The sequence below is a fragment of the Eschrichtius robustus genome, chromosome 14 (assembly GCF_028021215.1).
Source record: "Eschrichtius robustus isolate mEscRob2 chromosome 14, mEscRob2.pri, whole genome shotgun sequence".
Classification (NCBI taxonomy): Eukaryota; Metazoa; Chordata; class Mammalia; order Artiodactyla; family Eschrichtiidae; genus Eschrichtius; species Eschrichtius robustus.
In genome coordinates, this window is record NC_090837.1 from 13,730,317 (window position 1) to 13,749,072 (window position 18,756).

The following is an 18,756-nucleotide window of genomic DNA, read 5'->3' on the forward strand; positions in this document are numbered from 1 at the left end:
GTTGCTCCAGTTTGCTGCTCACTGGCTGTGTGTCTGTGGGCACATAACTTAACCTCTCTGTGTCTCTGTTCCTTCATCAGTAAAATGGATGGGATAATAGTATGTAGCTCATAGGGTTGTTGTGAGGACGGAAAAAAGGTGTATGTGTGTAAAAACACATTAAGTTGTATAGCTGTACTTGTAATTATTTTTATTATTTTAAAAAATGTTGGAACATGCAAGTATGTTACCTACTTAAAAATGCATAATATCAGAAATAAACTACATTTAAAAATATACATTATTGTGGTTAAAAATATGTATGGCATGGGTATAATTTTACGTAAAATATTATATTGTTATTTTTGATATACATTTTTATCAAAATATTTGACATGCATTTTTGTAACTGGCTTTGTCACTTAATATGTTGGAAATAGAAAAAAAGTATTTCGGGATTCTCTGCCCCTAGTTTTCTCCTTGGAGGCAATGAGTGTCTCTCCTGAAATATTTTATGGATAAACTACCAAACACACACGCACGCACGCATGCACACGCACGCATGCACGCTCACACATGCACACTCACGCATGCACACGCACGCATGCACACTCACATACGTAAAACATTGGTCTCCTCTCCCGTGACCTGGTCCCCCAGTGGGAATGTCTACTCCTCAAACCATGTAATCTCAGCTGCTCTGGCACGGTGCTGTAGAGACGCCGGGGACACATGGCGACCTGCCACTGGGCACCCTAGACACCCTGGAGCTGTGAAATGTCAGGTGCCAGGAGCACGTGCTCTAAATTCACCAGCGTGGCCGAGGCCGATGCCGTTCAGTCGGTTTCCGTGGTGAAGGCGATGGAAGGCTGAGGAGAAGTCCGCCCGGGCATCCTTCCACGGAGGCCCAGCCCTCGCCCAAGCTCACACTGACTCGGTGTGACAACTGGCTGAGCAGCTTTGATTAATTAAATATTTCACCCCAACTTTGCAAAACATCATCTCCGGCAAGTCCACATAACGCCTGTGTCGCTGGGCTAATTAGCTTAGCAGGGCACCCGGCTGGTGTGCTGCTGTCTGTGTGACTCTTAGGCAGGCTGAAAAATGCTGGTTTTAGAAGGGAGGGGAGGCTTTAGGATCTGGCTGGCATGCCATTTTGTATGGCACTCCATGAAAGATTTCCCCCCAGTCACATTGAAAATATAATAACTCTGTGTGTACGAGCCTTACTCTGTGTTAAGTATTTTCTGAGCCTTACCATCTCATTTAATCCTGTACATCAGAGCAGCAGTTAGGACTGTGCTGGTTGCGAGGCTGGAGAACCCAACTGTGGTCGCCTTGTGCCAAAAAGGCGTAGTTGCAAATGATCATTATTATTGGCTTCTGGAATTGAATAGTCCTGGGGTAACCAGCTTCGGGAATGTCTGGGTCCAGGACCCACTTGTTGGGCCTCGCTGATTCCACCTCCCCTGTGTTGGCACTTTTCTCATCCAGGGTCTCTTTCAAGGTCACAAGATGGCTGTAACCACTCCAATCTTTACTTCCTCCCAGCTTTGAACCCCAGAGAGGCAAAGCAAGAGTCTCTTTCCCAGAAGCATCAGCAAAAGTCTCATTATATCTCATTGTCTTTCAGAGAGAAGGTGATATGTCATCACCAACTCGATCACTGTGACAATCAGTTTAGTCTAATCAGGGCCTATTCTTGTAGCCAAGGTGTGGAGAAGGCCCACCCCACCCAAACCACGTGGGTGAGAATCGGAAAGGGATGTTTCCCAACTAAATTCAGAGTACTGCTTTCCAGAAGGGTGAGTGGATATTGACAAACAACAGAGAAGCATTATAAAAATCCCCACGTTACAGTTGAGAAAACTACGATATAGAAGGGCTGAATTACTTGTTCAAAATGATTTTATGGACGTGTGCTTTTGCTTTATTTGATTTTATTAATTAACTAATTTTTGCCTTCATTGTATTTATTTTAAAAAAATTTTTATACAACTTTTAAAGGTTACAGTTCCTTCACATTTATTACAAAATATTGGCTATATTCCTGGTATTGTAAAATACATCCTTGCAGCCTCCCTTACACCCAATAGTTCGTACCTCCCACTCCCCCACCTACATTCTCTCTCCCCTCCCTCCCCACTGGTAACCACTAGTTGTTCTCTGTATCTGTGAGTCTGCTTCTTTTTTGTTATATTCACTAGTTTGTAGTATTTTTTAGATTCCACATATAAGTGATATCATACAGTATTTTTCCTTCTCTGTCTGACTTATTTCACTTAGCATAATGCCCTCCAAGTCCATCCATGTTGCTGAAAATGGCACCATTTTGTTATTTTCTTACGGCTGAGTACTATTCCACTGTATGTATATATGAGACAGGCTGGGACCTGGGCCCCTCTGCTGCAATTCTTGCACCTGGACACACCTCTCCTTGAGCAACAAAATACAAAGAAACTGTACAGGACCAAAAATAACTGCTTGCATGCACAGTTGGGGCAAATTCTGGACAAAAGATACGCAGAGACCACAAAACCCAACTGCCACTTTTGAAGAGCCTGGAGCAAAAGCAGGGGGTCGGGAGCGAAAGCAGGGCGCTGAGCATGCCCCCTGCACACAGCACCACCTAAGGGGTGGGCAAAACACCTAAGCCACCACTGTGTCCCGACCCCTGGACACACCCCTACCTTCACCCCATATAAGGAACAAGCTCGGGACTTCCCTGGTGGCGCAGTGGTTAAGAATCCATCTGCCAATACAGGGGACACGGGTTCGAGCCCTGGTCCGGGAAGATCCCACATGCCGCGGAGCAACTAAGCCCGTGTGCCACAACTACTGAGCCTGCGCTCTGGAAACTGAGAGCTACAACTACTGAAGCCCGCGCGCCTAGAACCCATGCTCCGCAACAAGAGAAGCCACTGCAATGAGAAGCCTGCACACCGCAAAGCTGCAATGAAGGCCCAACGCAGCCAAAAATAAATAAATAAAATAAATAAATTTATTGAAAAAAAAAAAAAGAAACAAGCTCACCCCGCCTCGGGGAGGGGGAGCAGGGAAGCAAGGGAACATGTCGTTTGTTCTCGCTCCCCCCTGCTGCAGCAGGGGCCCCAATAAAGCCTCGCCTGAATTTCTTGTCTGGCCTCTGATCAATTTCTATTGATCAAGGAGAACAAAACCCCTGGTTGGTAACATATATACCACATCTTTTTTATCCACTCATCTGTTGATGGACACTTAGTTTGCTTCTGTATCTTGGCAATTGTAAATAATGCTACTATGAACATCGGGGTGCATGTATCTTTTTGAATTAGTGTTTTTTGTTTTTTTTGGATATATACTCAGGAGTGGAATTGCTGGGTCATATGGTAGCACTATTTTTAGTTTTTTAAAGAACCTCCATACTGTTCTCCACAGTGGCTGCACTAATTTACATTCCCACCAACGGTGTACAAGGGTGGCCTTTTCTCCACATCCTCACCAACATTTGTTGATTTTAAGTTGGTCTTATTCCTAAGCCTGTGCCCTTGATATGACCCTTACTGCCTTCCCATCTGACCCTGCAATGCCCTTCTGTTATGCCATCTACTTCTTATCCTATCCTTTTGTTCCATAATGTCCTCATTTAGAGACCTTGATCCTTTGCTTTATACAAAGTTTTATTGTTAAGCAGTGGAGAACACTACTAGGGAGAATTTATGTTAGGAATCATTTTCTTACCAGATGTACCACGTAGATGGTCATTTGTAAATTTTCTGAGTGTTTACATTTATTTTATTTATATGATAAAGTATATAGTAAACACACAATGATAATGATTACAATGCTAGCTCTTAGTAACTAAGAGTTATCTTGTGCCAGGCACTGTAGTAAGTATATCTGAGTTTAATTCTTGAAGAATCTCTATAACACAACTACTACTATAACACCAGTTAAACTATTAGACAATTAAAGAAACATAGGTACAGAGAGGTTAAACAACTTGCCCAAAGTCACACAGCTACAATGTGGCAGAGCAGGGATTCAAACCCAGTCTGTCTGACTCTAGACCTCTGCCTAATTTTGCCTCTTATCACGTTAAACTTGTGATTTCATTGGTATTATTGCTCAGAATAAGGCTTAGGAATAAAAGATGTACAGAAAATAAAAATAAATCTTGTGCCATGAGAAATACTAGGGAGAGGCATCAAAGAAAGGCACGTAGATTCAGATTCACAAATATTTGGAGTGAGAATGATCATTCAGAGCCCTCCATACTAGGGCATGAGTCCCTTTTATAGAGTAGCTGAATCCTTGTGGAATGTATTCCCAGCTTACCATGATTCCCTCACTCCTAGCTAAGGGTCCTGATGGTTTTTTTATGCCCGTAGGGTATTATGGTAAGTCTGTACTCATTGGTCATCCTGTTTAGACCGAGGTGGTTACCTTACCCAAGATGTGCCAATCAGCTCCTTCCCTGATAATTTGGAGTTGAGAGCGAGGAATTAAAAGGCACGCATACACACACACACACACACACACACACACACACTCACATGCATGTTGCCTCCTTCTCTTCTAGTGGTTGAACCAATGACATGCTCCCCTGAGTGCTGTGGTGTGGTCCAAGATGCAGTAGAAGCATCTGGAATCTGTTTCCAGTTAAAGGGAGAGGAATGAAGCCAGCCTGTAGAGAGAGACGGAGACAAGGAGTAAAGAAAAGGGACCCCTGGGTCCCTGAGGGCCTCTTTTCCTGTTCTACCCCTTCCACAAGTTCAGCTGCATTCCAATCTTAAGTTTCCTTGAGACTTCCTTAGTCCTTTATAATAATACGCTGCCTAAAAAAACCTCCATCCAATTTCTGTCACTTACAACCCCCTGGCTTGGCCTCAAATGCCCAACTTCTCTGCCCAAAGCTGAGTCAAGTCTATGGGGCAAAGGAATGTTCAGGAGGAATCCCTTCCGAGCAGACCTTCTCTCTAACCCTCAGACTGAGCTTGAACTGTGGTTTCAGACAGCAGCCCACAGGAGCCCTTACTATCCGGGCCAGGTGAACCAACGTGGATTTCTTCCCCCAAGGTCAGCAAAACCTAGCACACTGATTTCCCTCTTGTCAGCAGCCAAATTGATCATTTTCTCAGGCTGCCTGAGAAACGCTGATTCCCGAGCCTCAGATGTTCGCAATGGAAACCTGTCTCTTCTCCTGGATGCCCTGGGGCCTTGTTAAACCTCTCTCTTCAGCTCCAGGAGTCAATGTCCAGTCTCCGAAATGGCCCCATCTCACAATCCATCCAGGGGAGTGGGCAATACTAAAATCCCTGGTGTCACAGTTGGAGTCTCACTGTCTCTCTTTAGGGTTGATGGTTAAAAATTCATGGTTATTTTCAAAGGAGAAAAAAATGCTTAAACTGCTTTCCTACTTGCAAACGTTCCCTTTTTTGATTCAAAATCAAACTTTTGTCTAGACAGGCGAGGGCTTTTTGCTGACATATCTTGCCAGCTCAGAAACCTTGAGGTTTTCCAAATGCAACACCCCCGCCCCTTCCCGGTGGCCAGTCTCCAGCCATGTACCTTCCAAACACATCCTCTGAGCAGCTCAGAGCAGAGCTAACTGCATGGAAAAGCCCAAGATGGACACTGGTGGTTCTTCCTTTGGCTCAGCCATCTTCCTTAACAAGTTATCTACACTGGCAGCTGCTATGCTAATTCTCTGGCACAGTCTAGATTCATTGCAGTGTTTGAAGCAGCTATAACAGTCGCCCCATCACCCAACAACTGCTGCTACTTCTCCTTCTCCCCTTCTTCTTCCTTCTTGTCTTCTCTTCTATTCCAAGTAATGTGTTCACCATAGAAAAATGAGAAACTGGATGAGCACTCAGGAGAAAATAAATACCCCATCCTATAATCTTATCCTTCTAAACATTTTCTCTAAATATATATACACATATATTCTCATATATGACTAAATAAGAATCCCAAAAATTATCCAAAATCCTTGCAGCTTAAGCAATACAAATCTATTATCTCACAGCTTCTGTGGGTCAAGAATTTGAGAACAGCTTGTGTGGGCAGTTGTGGGTCAGGATCTCTCGTGAAGTTGCAGCCAGATGTTGGCTGGAGCTGCAAGTCTCATCTGAAGGCTTGACTGGGGCTGGATGGTCTGCTACCAAGATGGCACACTCACATGGGTGGCACCTTGGTGCCAGCTGTTGGTGGGAGACCAGGTGAAACTTTGTTTTCATAGGCTGCTCGAATGTCCTCACAGTATGGCAGCTGGCTTCTCCCCAAAGTGAGTGATCCAAGGAGGAGCAAAGCAGAAATGGGAATGACATTTTTGACATAGTCCCAAAGTCATACCTTATCACTTCTGCAATATTCTATGGGTCATACAGACCAACCCTGATGCAACGTGAGAGAAAACTACTCAAGGGTGATGAGGCAAGGATATTAGGGGCTATGTTGGTGGTTGGCTACCATTATAAAAATATATAACATCATATAATATCCATACCTTTTTTCTTTTTACAAAAAAATGACATTGTAGTCTATATACCAACTTACCAGCCATGTGACTGAGTCACCTTGGAACAGATGATCCAGCCCCAGTGAAGGCTTCCGATGCCCTTGCAATCCCCAAAATATCTGACTGTGACTTCATGAGACATTCTGAACCAGAACTGACCAGCTGAGCCACTCTCAAATTCCTGACTCCCAGAAACTGTGACATAATAAACTGTCACTGTGTTAAGCTGCTAAGTGTCTATGACTTGCTGTTTTCTGAATTGGTGTATTATGATCATCTTTGACTGTAAATAAATATTATTTTATAGCATCTTATTAGTAGGTTCCTAAGGGGGCAGTTGGAAATGTGTGTTTGTATGTGTGTGTGTGGAGGGTGATTTTGGTTGTTACCTGAACTGGCAGACACTCCAAAATTGGGTAGGGGCCAGGTAAGATAGCAGTGGTAGACATTATTGCTGCCCACCTATATTTCCAGGTCTCTTCTTTAGAGCATATGAGGGGGTTACACTTTGCTGCCCACCTGAAATTAATTATGAGCCTATCACTTGCTTTTTTTTTTTTTTTTTGCCTCAAAAAATGACATTTATTCAAAGAAAAAAAAGAAAAGAAAAAAAATGACAAGATGTCTGTCCCTTGGCTCCCTTCCCTCCCCCTCCAGTGAAATGTGAGAAAGTGACAGATGTGACTTCCAAGTGGAAGCATTTAATTACCGGTGCTCAGCTTTTTGTTGTTTTAGTCCACTGAGATGAGAGGCATTTTTGTTGCTGTGGCATAACCTAGCTCACCCTGACTAATACAGAGTCCAAGACGGAAGGTGATTCAGGTCTCCTTCAAGGTTGGACCAGGACCCATCTGCTGTCAGAGCCATTCCTTCCTCTTCCCTTGCTCTGCTCTGTGTCTCAGGGGCTTGGCCCTGCAAGCTGTACTTTGCAGCTTTCCTATCATTTTTGTTTCCACTGATGGGACTCATGACATATCAGAGGGTGGGAGAAAGGGAGAGGCCAAGATATTTCTTTCCCTTCATTTTTCAGTCAGGCAACAACTCCAGCAGAAACTACATCTTCTCTTTGTCTTTAGCTCCCTCTACAAGGCTCACCGTGGTTCCACTTTCCACCAGGAGACCCCAAGCCTGGGTTGCAGTCATATCACCTCTTCTTTCTGTCCTCTAGCCTAGGGGTGTCGGTAACCCCCAGCTGTTAGTAATCTCTGCTTTCCTCACCATACCCTTTGGTTTCTCAGATTTTCCATCCTTTGGGTAACCAATTCTCTGCATTAAAATCTCTTGATTTCAAATACCCAGAGTACCTTCTGTTCCCACAATTGGACCCTGACTGATACCTGGGCACTGAGCCGGGGTCTATAGAAAGACGGGGGATGCGGCAAAGAATGATGCAGATTTGGGTCTGCCCCGTGAGGACCCACACTCTGATGGGCCAGACAGACTCATAGGGCGATTCCTCCAAGAAGGGGCATTACAGAGCCCTGGGGACTCTAATACAGTCTTGGAGGTCTGGAAAGGCTGAGATCTGAAGGGTAAACAGGAGTTAGGCATCTGGGAAGTTTCTGGTATTCCCAAGCCGGGAGGCAGGGGCCAGCCCCTTTGCTGATTACCATTAGTAGCATCAGTTGGCAGGGCGGGGTTGGGCTGCTCCCTGCCCTCCCTGTTTCCTGGCACTCGTGCTCATTTTGCTTCCAGTGATTGATTGCCATTTGCACTCAATCTGGGTGATTTGGATCCAACCGCAAACATTTCTGAGCACCCGTTGGCTCTACAGATAAAGTGGCTGTGACTCCAAGAGGGATATCATCATCAGGTTGATTTTTGGTTCTTTTAAGAAAATGCCTGGAGAATCTGGGGAGATTGGCCCATCTATCCGTCTTCTATTTCCTTACACGTGTCCTGAACACCTGTTCAGGGCCCAGAACTCTGCCTGGCACTGGGGTGGGAGGCAGCCACATAATCAAGTAAAACATTCTTCTTTTTTTGGAAGAACACATAGTCTGATGGGGGAGGAAGCAACCACAGAGAAAATAATGACCATTTATTTCTCAAAGCACATAAGGAATGAAGAGGAGGGAGGGAGTGACTGCCTAAGTCATCAGAAAAGGTTTCTCAGAGGAAGTGACATGGAACAGGGTACTGAGGGATGAATAGGAGTTTGCCAAGTGGAAGAAGATAAAATATTCCAAGCAATGGAAATAGCACATGCAAAAGTATAAAGCTGAGAATAAAATAAATAAATAAATAAAACATGGGAAACGTGTTATAGTCAGAGACTTGTGAGCTGAAGTGAAGGGTGCTCAAAGTGTAGGGTACACGGCTGGGAGTGTATGAGAAGAGGGAGAGAGGGTATGGTAGGGCCAGATGGTGAATGGCCTTAAATAGCGAGCTAAAGAGTTTGGATCTAATTATATTAGGAGATTAGAATAGGGAAGGGCTATATCCAGATCTGTATTTACAAAGACCAATATGGCTGTTTAGTATAGAGAAGCTTCATTTATTTATTCAAAAAGTATACATTGAGTGCTACCATATGTCAGGCATTCTTGCTAGGTGTTAGGAATAGCAGTGAACAAGACAAACAAGCACCCTATCCTTCTGGAGTTCAATCTAGTGTAGGAGACAATATTATATACAATCTAATTATATATAATATACATATTTATTTCTATAAATAAATACATATAATATTTATTATATTATTATTATATAATGTTATATATATATTATACAATAATATATTATATAATAAATAATATTTATTATATTATATATATATATATATATAGTGGTGCTAAGTGCTATGAAGGAAAAGAAAAAGGCAATGTGATAGTGAGTGCTGAGGGCTATTTAGAGAGTCCATAGCTGGTCTAGGGAGATCTGGGGACTGGGAGGGTATTCCAGGAAGAAGTTCCTTTGAGACAAAGTCACTGTGTGTGGAAGAAGACGGGATTGAATGGGGGACAGACTGGAAGTAATGGGAACTGAGGTGAATTATGTAGAGAGGGATGGGGAGGTTTAGGAGACGGGGAAGGTGATACACTCAGGGTTGGACATACCTAGTTTATGCCACCTATCACAGAGACACACTATGTGTTCATCTAGCCCTAGTTTGTTTTTCTCCTGGACGTACAGCTAGACTACATTCTCCAATCTCCCTTGTAGTTAAGTGGGATCGGGTGATGAGTTTTGTCCAGTGGGATATGGGCAAGAATGACCTGGGTTCCTTCCAGGCCAGGCCTCTAAAACCTCCCACATAATCTTCCATGCCTTCCCTTTGCTCACCTTTGCTTCCCTTGAGCACCTAGAAGCCAGATGCTCAAGATCCAGTAGAGGACTCTGATGCCCTAGAACAGCTTTTCTGAACGATGATATCGTGGACCAGATAATACTTTGATGCGGAGGACTGTCCCATATACTGTAGGGTATTTACTATCATCCCTGGCTTCTACCAATGAGATGCCAGATTTCCCTGCCTCTAGTTTCAACAACCAGACCATATCCAGATGCTGCCAAATGTCCCTTTTTGAGAACCACTGTCCTAGAAGATAAGGCACAAGCTGCCGGGATCCCTGAATGCCTGTGTGGAGCAGAGCTCACCCTGCTGATCCTCATTCGACTGCGACATGAATGAGAAATAAACCTTTACTGTGTTAAGCCACAGAGATTTGGGGGTTATTTGCTATAACAGCTTCACCTACCCTAATACACCATTCACATCTGGAGTTCAAATAGGTCTGGGCTAGAGTTACAGACTTAGGAGTTATCATCAATCAAAGCTGTGAGAGAACCTGAGATCACCAAGATAGTGAGATGAGAAAGGGCCCTGAATGCTCAGGATTAGGCAATTTTAGGATATGACCAAAGGAGGAGGAGAGATTCTCCAAAGGGGGCTGATGGCAGGAGGTCAAAGGACATCCAGGAGAGAGTGATGCCATAGATGCCGATGGAAGAAATATTGGGAGCCCAGCAGGAAGGTGGGTAACAGAAATGGGCTTGGGTTGCTGGCTCTTAGGTGAATGTTAAATCTAGAGATTTAAGAATCAGGGCAAATAAGTAACAATCAACGTGGAACAAAGCCATCAAAAGGTCAGGTAGCTCGTCCCAGTCTTGACACATTCCTTCGTTCTGGAGGCAAACCACCCCATTCTCTAAGCTTTGTATCTTTTTCCATTAAAGACTATTATTTCCAACTCTGCAGGATAAATGAAGCAACATCTATATAAGGCTTTAATCTGGCTCCCACCCAATTTCAGCCCAACCCTGGCCCCCAATGAAAGGTGTTGTATAAACAAAAAATACTGTCATTCCAATGTGCTGGATGAGTGTTTGATAGAGATCAGAGGAAGGCCGGGACCCCTAATGACCACTGCAGTCGGGGGAGGCCTCATTCCATCTTTGTGTTTCAAGAAAAGTTTGTAAAGGGCGCCATGTGACAGAGACTCGCTGGAATGGTTTAAAAAAATGAAGGAAATTCCCCATTTCCTGGTTGTAAGAAAATATGGGTGGGACGAGCCTTAAATGAGCTGATCACGGTTCTGACTTTGAAGTCAGATGAATGACAATGATCTCCAAGTCAGGAACACAATGTCATGAACTCACCCTGCTTTTCCATGAGCAACAAAACCACTGAAGGCGCCTTGAGTTGGAAAACAAAGGCTCTTTGAGTTGGAAGGCCTTGAGGAGGAAGACTTAGGGGTGCTCTTGAGCTGTGACTGGTGGGGAATGAAGATATAGGGCTACTGGGCCAAAGTAGGGGGCTCATGCTAGATTTTGCAGTGGTGTCTCCATAGCTGCTGCTTAATGTATCCTTGATGTATGGCCTAGTGTGTTTCTGGACCTGGATCTGGGTCTGTCAATATAGAGATCAATAAGAAAGTTCACCATCTAATGGGATAGTCAGGACACTTGATTCCTCTATTCTTTCTTTCCTTCTTTCCTTTCTTCCTTTTCTACAACAATATTTATTGACGTGCCAGGCTCTGGGCAATGGGACATGATGATGAACATGGCAGGATGGTTCTGCCTTCGAGGAGGCTGAGGCTTAGCTGGGAAGACAGAACATTAAATGAGCCGCATGATGATGTGTGTTAAGGGCTATGACGGGGAAAGCACAGAGGACATGGGTGCTGACAGTAGAAGCATGGGAGGAGGGGTGGGCAGTGAAAGTTGGGCAGTAATAAAGTAGGCAGAAGTAAGGATTGACCCCAGAGAGGAAGTCCGGTTTCAAAGACAGAGGAGGGAATGGTGCTTAAGCTGGGTTTTGAAGGGTGAAGAGGAGCTGCCAGGTAGACAGGGTGAGAGGAGGGCATTCCAGGAAGAGGGAACAGCTATGCAAAGGCATGGGGGCTTGACAGAGTGCAGTTTGTGGCAACTACCAATAACTCAGGACTGCTGGGGAAGGAAGTTCAGGAAACGATGGGAGAGGAGTCCAGTACAACAAACAGGGTCAGATCAAGAAGGGCCTTTTATTGTGAAGTTTGTTCTGAAGGTGATAGGGAGCCATTGAAGGATTGTGAGCAGGGAAGTGATGTGATCAGATATGGGTTTTGGCAAATTGCACTCTAGCCCCCGAGTAGAGTACAGCCAGGCAGGGTAAGACTAGAGAGATGAGTCTGGAGACAGCATCCCAGACAACTCCAGGGAAAGGTTGTATGGCTGAGGCTTGGGATAACTGAGTTTGAATTCTTGCTATTGCACATAAAAATATGCAACCATGAGTCAGGTGGTCAAAGTCACTGCTGGGTGGTTTACTGGTCATCTGGGATTAGAGTGGGGTTGAGAATAAATCTGCTACTCAATTTCTCTGGTGAGTGATATGGTTTTGTGTGCACGTGTGGGTGTGAGCCTGGGCATTTCCACCTAGAGGCACATGGAGGAGAGACCGACTTCAAAGGTGAAAGTAACCTTGAGGAAGTTCTTACAAACCGCAGCTTCCAAAGGAGGTGGAAGCAAAGCTTATTGGTTAAGACCATAAGTCTTGATGACAAATAGATCTAACCCTTGTTTCTTAATAGTTGTACAACTTTGGGAGAACCCTCTTCCTCTTTCTGAGCCTCAATTTCCCTCATCTGTATAATGGGCATAAAAGTGGCACAAAGTAAGGGCTCATTTGCTATTTCCTGCAAGGGTTAGATATGTGCAGTCTTGGGAAACAAGACTTTGGCTTTTCTTTGAGTTTCTCTTCATTGCCCTTCTCAGTTTTCTTATGTCACCATCATTTTTTTCCTTGTCAAACCTCACTCAAGTTGTCAACCATGCTGGGGTATGTTCTGTTAGAGTGAGAGGTTGAATTCAGTCGGTGCCTTTTCAGTCTGTATCAGCCAAGTTTCTCTAGTGAAATAAACCAATAGGGGGTGTATGTGTGTGTGTGTGTGTGTGTGTGTGTGTGTGTGTGTGTGTATTGAAAGGTTTATTTCAAGGCAGTGGCTCACATAATTGTGGGCACTCGCAAGCCCAGACTTACAGGCTTGAAACTTTTAGGCAGGACTTAATGCTACAGTTTTGATTCAAAATTTACCACAATGTAGTAGAAAGCATATGGAATTTTAAAAAGGAACTGTAAGTCCATGACCAGCTCACAACCCGGCCCAACAGAAACGGGGTCATACGTGTACCAAAGGACACACCCTAGGATGCTTTTAGCAGCAAATGACTTGAAACAACTTAAATACCCACCAACAGCACAATGGATAGATTAATAGTGGTATCACCTCCCAGGGGAGTACTAGATAACAGTGAAAATGAAATGCAGCTACATCAACTTGGATAAATCACACACACATAATATAGAGAAAAAGTATCCAGACACAGAAGAATAAAGCTCTATGATTCTGTTTATTTAAAATTCAAAGGTACAAGTTAAAACTATGGGGAAGTAGTCAGAATAGGGGCCACCTCTGGGAAGGGATAATGACCAGGAGGGTGGGACTGAGTGAGGCTGTGGGGACACTTGCAGTGTTCTATGCTTCCATCTTGATGGTGGTGACAGGGGTATGTTGATTTTTGTCAAAACTGAGCTGTTTCAGTGCTTAAATGCATTCACTTTACTGTTTGCATGTTTCATTTCATTTAAAAGTTTAAACGAAGAATAACATTATGTTGGCAAGCAAAACATGTCTGGGGGACAGATCTGGCTTCTTCTTCCTCCTCCACTTGTACAGGGAAGGGCATGTCCACTTTACAGATGGGGAAATTGAGGCTTGGGGGTGTGGCTGACTTTCCTAGGGGTCACCTCAAAAGTCATCATCAACTGGAGGGCTAAGCGTGCCATTCTAACAGTTTCGGTGTCTCCTCACCTGGTGTTTGTTTCAATTCCCGTTTAAATATTTTGTCTATTACAATCTAGATTGTATTTAGAAATACCTGGATGAACCCAGGAAGTCTGATCACCGAATGGATTTTGTATTTTTCCTTCGCCTGAATCAGGGTTTCTTAAGCTCATCCCTCTCCACATTTGGCGCTTGGTAATTCTTTGTGGTGGGAACTGGAGATGTTGAGCAGCATTCCTGGCCTCTTATCACTAGGTGCCTGTCACACCCCCACCCGCAGTAGTGACGAAACTGTCTCCAGATACTGCCAAATGTCCCTGGGGAGGGGTGCAAAATCACCCCCCCAGGTGAGAGGTACTGACTGAGAGAGTGGGGCTCCTTGACGGCTTGAACGAGGTTAGATTCATCTCTGTATCTGGCATGCAATAGGTACTCAATAATTGTTAGCTGAATATAAACCAAAAAGACATGTCTGTGCATGGTCTGGGCACAGTCTTCAGAAAGCAGGATGCAGTTGCCTCACAGACCACCACACACGTGCGTGTGGCCCGATCCGGGCAGAGCAATTCTTGTATCTCAGCTCTGTTGTTTCACACCTTTGTTGTCTTGGGTAAGTGATTAAACATCTCCTTACTTAGGTTCCTCACTTGTAAAGTTGGCATTAGAATGGTGTCTGTTGCTTGTGGTTTTCGTGTGTGGGCTGAGGGAATAACTAAGCCCATGCATCACTGTGTGCGGATTAATCAGGGAAAGCTGTTTTAATTGGGTACCAGGTGAGTGAGAGCTGAGTGATCAGGTGAGTTACAAATAAAACTGAAGTTGAGATTCTTGCCTCCAAAGAAAAAGATATCAGTCCAATCCAGTGAGACCTTGCCCTTAAAGAGTCTTTGCACTTTGCAAAGGGCTTTTGTATCATTTTGCTCACTGATGTCCTGAGGGCAGACATTTTTGCCTGCCATGGCAGAGGAAGGAATGGAGGTCCAGGAATTTCAGGGAGTCAGTCAGGTCACTTAACTCAGCCTGTCAGTGTGTGCTCTTCTGCCTTCTTCCTCTGAACCTGACTGAACACATATAGGGAGACATCAGAGGAGGACCCTGAGCAGTGGCCAGGGAGGAGCCGGTCCCGGGTGGCAGCCGGGGCAACGGTGTGTGGTGGTGGGGTGACATCTGTTCTCCATGCACGCCCAACACCCACCCTGCCTTCTTCCGGTAATAGCAACCCGATTTTCCCTCCAGATACTATCCCTCCCCACGCTTTCATCATCCAAGAAGAATGCACCTACTTCCTGTTCCAGATTTGGCCAATCAGCACATTCCATTCCCTGGACCCCAGTGATAGGTTCAGGGGTGGTCATGTGACTCAAGACAGTCCAGTGGGAACCAACACTCCTTGGATTCTGGCTGGAGTACTGGGAAAGAAGAGCTCTCTTTTTCACTGGAGTTGCTGAACTGGTAAGACATCTGTTGGGAGCTTCTGGTGGGCGCCTTGCCACCATGAGAGATGGGCCTGCCTACAAATGAAGCCAATACAAGCAGACCTGAGAGGTGGAGAGGGACTGGTTTAAGCCAACCTGAGTTGGTTTCTGTCTGGACTAGGCAGTATCTGTCTGTTCCCACACCCCCATCAGCACCTCACGGGGTGAGGACAAGAGAGTGAGGATGCTGGGAAAGCGAGTGACAAGGGTTCATTCTAGGTTTTTTGACCCGGCCTGGTTAGGACACTGGTAAAAATGACCTGAACTCACCAGATACCACTGAACATTAGAAGGTGTATCTCCTACCCCACACCCCACATTGTCCTCCAGGTCTCAGTTTTTCTTTCCACAAAATGGGTACGCCTGTGCAGTGCAGCCATCCTGGTTGAGCAGCATGTTAATTTCCACTAATTACTTGTCTATATCTGCTCCCGACCTTCAGTCTCCTAATAGGAAGAAAATAGCTAAGGTGTTGTTAGGCACTCGGTATACATTAAGCATCGTGGTAAGCACTTTGCCAACATCAAATACTTCCCTGAATTCTCAGGGCACTTACTCTGTGAAGAAGATGCTTTGGCTGTCCCCATTTTATATATGCAGAAACTAGCCTGGGAAGGAAGGGCATGGCCAAGTTCACATGGGCTGCTCTGTAGAGGTGAGCCGGGACTAGTCTTAATGAGATCTTGCTTCCAAATTGGCACCGCGTCGCAGTTTCCAAAAGACTTTCCTCTTCTCCTTTGGTCCTCGCCTGATTTTTTTGAACTGGTTGTTTATTCTCGTTGGACAGATGTGGAAACTAAAGTTCATCAAGGGGCAGGGAACTTGACCAAATCTACAGAGAGGAGGAGGAGGAAGACGGTGATGATAATTGAAATCCTGTAGGGATCCCTCCTGTAGGTCACAATTACACACATTTTAGGAGAGGGTGGAGCTATTCTTATCTCCATTTTACAGGTGAGAAAACTGAGGCTTACAGAATGAAGTCACTTTACCCAAGTTACATAGCTAATTATGATGGCGTCGAGGTTTGCATCCAGGCAGTTGGATGTCACAGACTGTTCTTTTAAGCACTGTCCTGTGCCATCTTTCCAGAAATAGAATCTGAAGCCGGTCTGAGACTCCTAGACCACTCACTCTCCCATTATTTTGAAAGAAACACAGTTAAGGGGAGAGCAGAGGGAGAATGTCCCAACTTCTTTGTTCCCCACTTGGCAGCCCCCTCTGGTTCAGGTAAATAGAAGTGATTCCATCATTGTTTGTCCCTAGTCCTAATGACTTTCGTCTTTGTGTCTTTGGAGCCAGACCTCACCCCTGGGAAGCTGGCCTGGGGCCTGAGAGGCACCAGCCGCCTCTGTGAACAATGGCCTTTGTTCTTCACACTTTCCCTATCAAAGCCTCGCAGCAGGGATGGCCTTCAGAGGCGATGAACGCTGTGATAATTCCTGTGCCAGAGCTGGGGAGGGGAGAGCAGGAAAGGAGGGGTCAGGTGTAACTTTGACCCAGTTAAGTCACTCTGGGGTCCGCTGTCATCCTGTGTTGGTGGGAATAAACTCTATGAATAGCTTTGGGGGTTATTAGCTCATCAAGTCTTGTGTGAATTGTTCTCGTGTTATCTTCTGGGGAGTAGCGAGTCTGGAAATGATATCGGTGAACAGGGAATTTCAGTAACAGCAACAGTAGTAACAGTGATGATGTCGATGGTGATGAGGCTTGCCGTCTTTATCGTTCACTTACCGCGTTCCAGGCACGCTAAGTATTGCACATACAGTAGCATTTAATTCTAACAACAACCCTGTGAGGTAAAACAATTATTATTATGCGTATTTTTAGAGGAGGAGAAAGGAGACTCTGGGGAGTAAATAACTTGCCCAAGGTCACTGAGCTGGACCTTGAACCGAGGTCGAAGTGACTCCAGAGCCCGTGCGCTTAACCACTAGGTTCAAATGGGCCTTTGTAAGAAAGAACGGAGCAGGCACACTCGGGTTCTGCTTTTAGCCATCCCTGCAACCTTGGGCTGGTGACCTCTAATTGCTGAGCCTCCTTCCTCACTTGTAAAATGGGGAGTCCTAATGCTTGCATACCAGAGTCTCTGCAGGAAATAGAATCTACCCTGGATGGTTCAAACTGTGAGACTTTCGTCAAGGGGTGACTTAGAGAGGGGTGGGCAGAAGTGAACAAACGAGGGTTGCTAAGGCTCCCAGAGTCTGGCAACAGTGGGGAGCTGTCACCCTCTGTAGGTTGAAGGAGCAAGGCGTAAGGAAATGGGGTTTCAGGAGCCCAAAGAGGTCTGGGGTGGCGGTGGATTAGCCACCTGGCAGGAGCTGCAGTGGGGAGGGACATAACCCCTGCCAGTGACGTGATCCCGAATTAGAGAGAAAACAGGGAAGGGATACCCCAGCCTCTTTCCTTTTACCCCTTGACCTTCGGCCACTGCCTCCCATTGGATGATCCCAACCGAAAACCAGAGCACCAGGGATACTGGGAAATGTAGTCCATAGGGATAGAGGTCAGTTTCTGGGGCACAGAGCAGGACAGAGAAGGGTGGAGTATAGGGGGAGAGGACAAATGGAGAATAAGCAAGTCCCACCTTCCAAGGTCCTCACGAAAAGGCAATAGGGTGACTCGTGTCAACACCTGTTCTGTAGGAGGCGTGCAACAAATCCGTTCAGTTTTGTTACAGGATGAGGCGTGGGGGTCCTTGTTAGTACTCAAAGGTATTCTCTCTTCACGGTAAGCAAAACTGTGTCCTGGAAAAGGGTGTGGATTCTGGAGCCAGACGGCTTTGATCCAAACCCTGCTCTCCTGTCTACTAGTTGTATGGTCCCAGGGAATTCATTTAAATGCCTTGTGCCTCAGTTTCCTTGTCTGTAATATGAGCAGTACCTACATCTCACAGGGGCTTGGGAAGGATTGAATGAGTTAAACATGCGAAGCTCTTAGAAGAATGTCTGGCAGCTGGTCAGTCTTCAGTAAATGCTGGCTCTTATGATATTTCTAGATGCTTACTTTCAAGAAGGGCTGTCAGACAAATCATCTAAGAACAGAGTGATGTGTTTTCTCAGTCTAAGAAGCAGATATTGATTGGGGAGCAGAGACAGGAAGCCTGTTTCAATCAAGTGGGTCAAGGAAGGCCTCTCTGAGGAGGTGACATGTGAGCTGAGACCTGGGGGATGAGCGGGAAACCTCCGGGCCTGAGGAACAGCAGGTGCAAAGGCCCTGAAGCAAAAACAACTTTGGATGTTCAAGGAACACCAAGAAGGCTATCGAGACAGGGGGTGAGATTAGAAGTCAAGGTCGGAGAGGTGGCAGGGGCCATGGAGGCCAGAGTAAGGGATTTGGATTTTCTTCCAGTGAGACAAGAAGCTCCTGGAAGCATGTTATGCTGGGAAGGGATATGATTCTATGTATTCGTCTGGACCTTTGCAAGAAGCACATACCAAGATGGGATTAAATGTGCAGGGATTTAATTAGGGGAAGTGCCTGTTTGAGAGCAAGTAGAGATAGCCAGAACAGGCAGGGAGAGCTGTTG

The 18,756-nt window shown here is 45.3% G+C and overlaps 1 long non-coding RNA gene across 1 annotated transcript in view; it reads left to right on the forward strand.

The window, feature by feature from the left end:
- Positions 1-15,126: 15,126 nt before the first annotated feature.
- LOC137777023 (uncharacterized) overlaps positions 15,127-18,756 on the forward strand; it is an 87,402-nt gene continuing 83,772 nt past the window's right edge. The window contains exon 1 of the long non-coding RNA XR_011076381.1: positions 15,127-15,204. This is a non-coding gene — a long non-coding RNA (uncharacterized lncRNA). The remainder of the gene's footprint in view (positions 15,205-18,756) is intronic.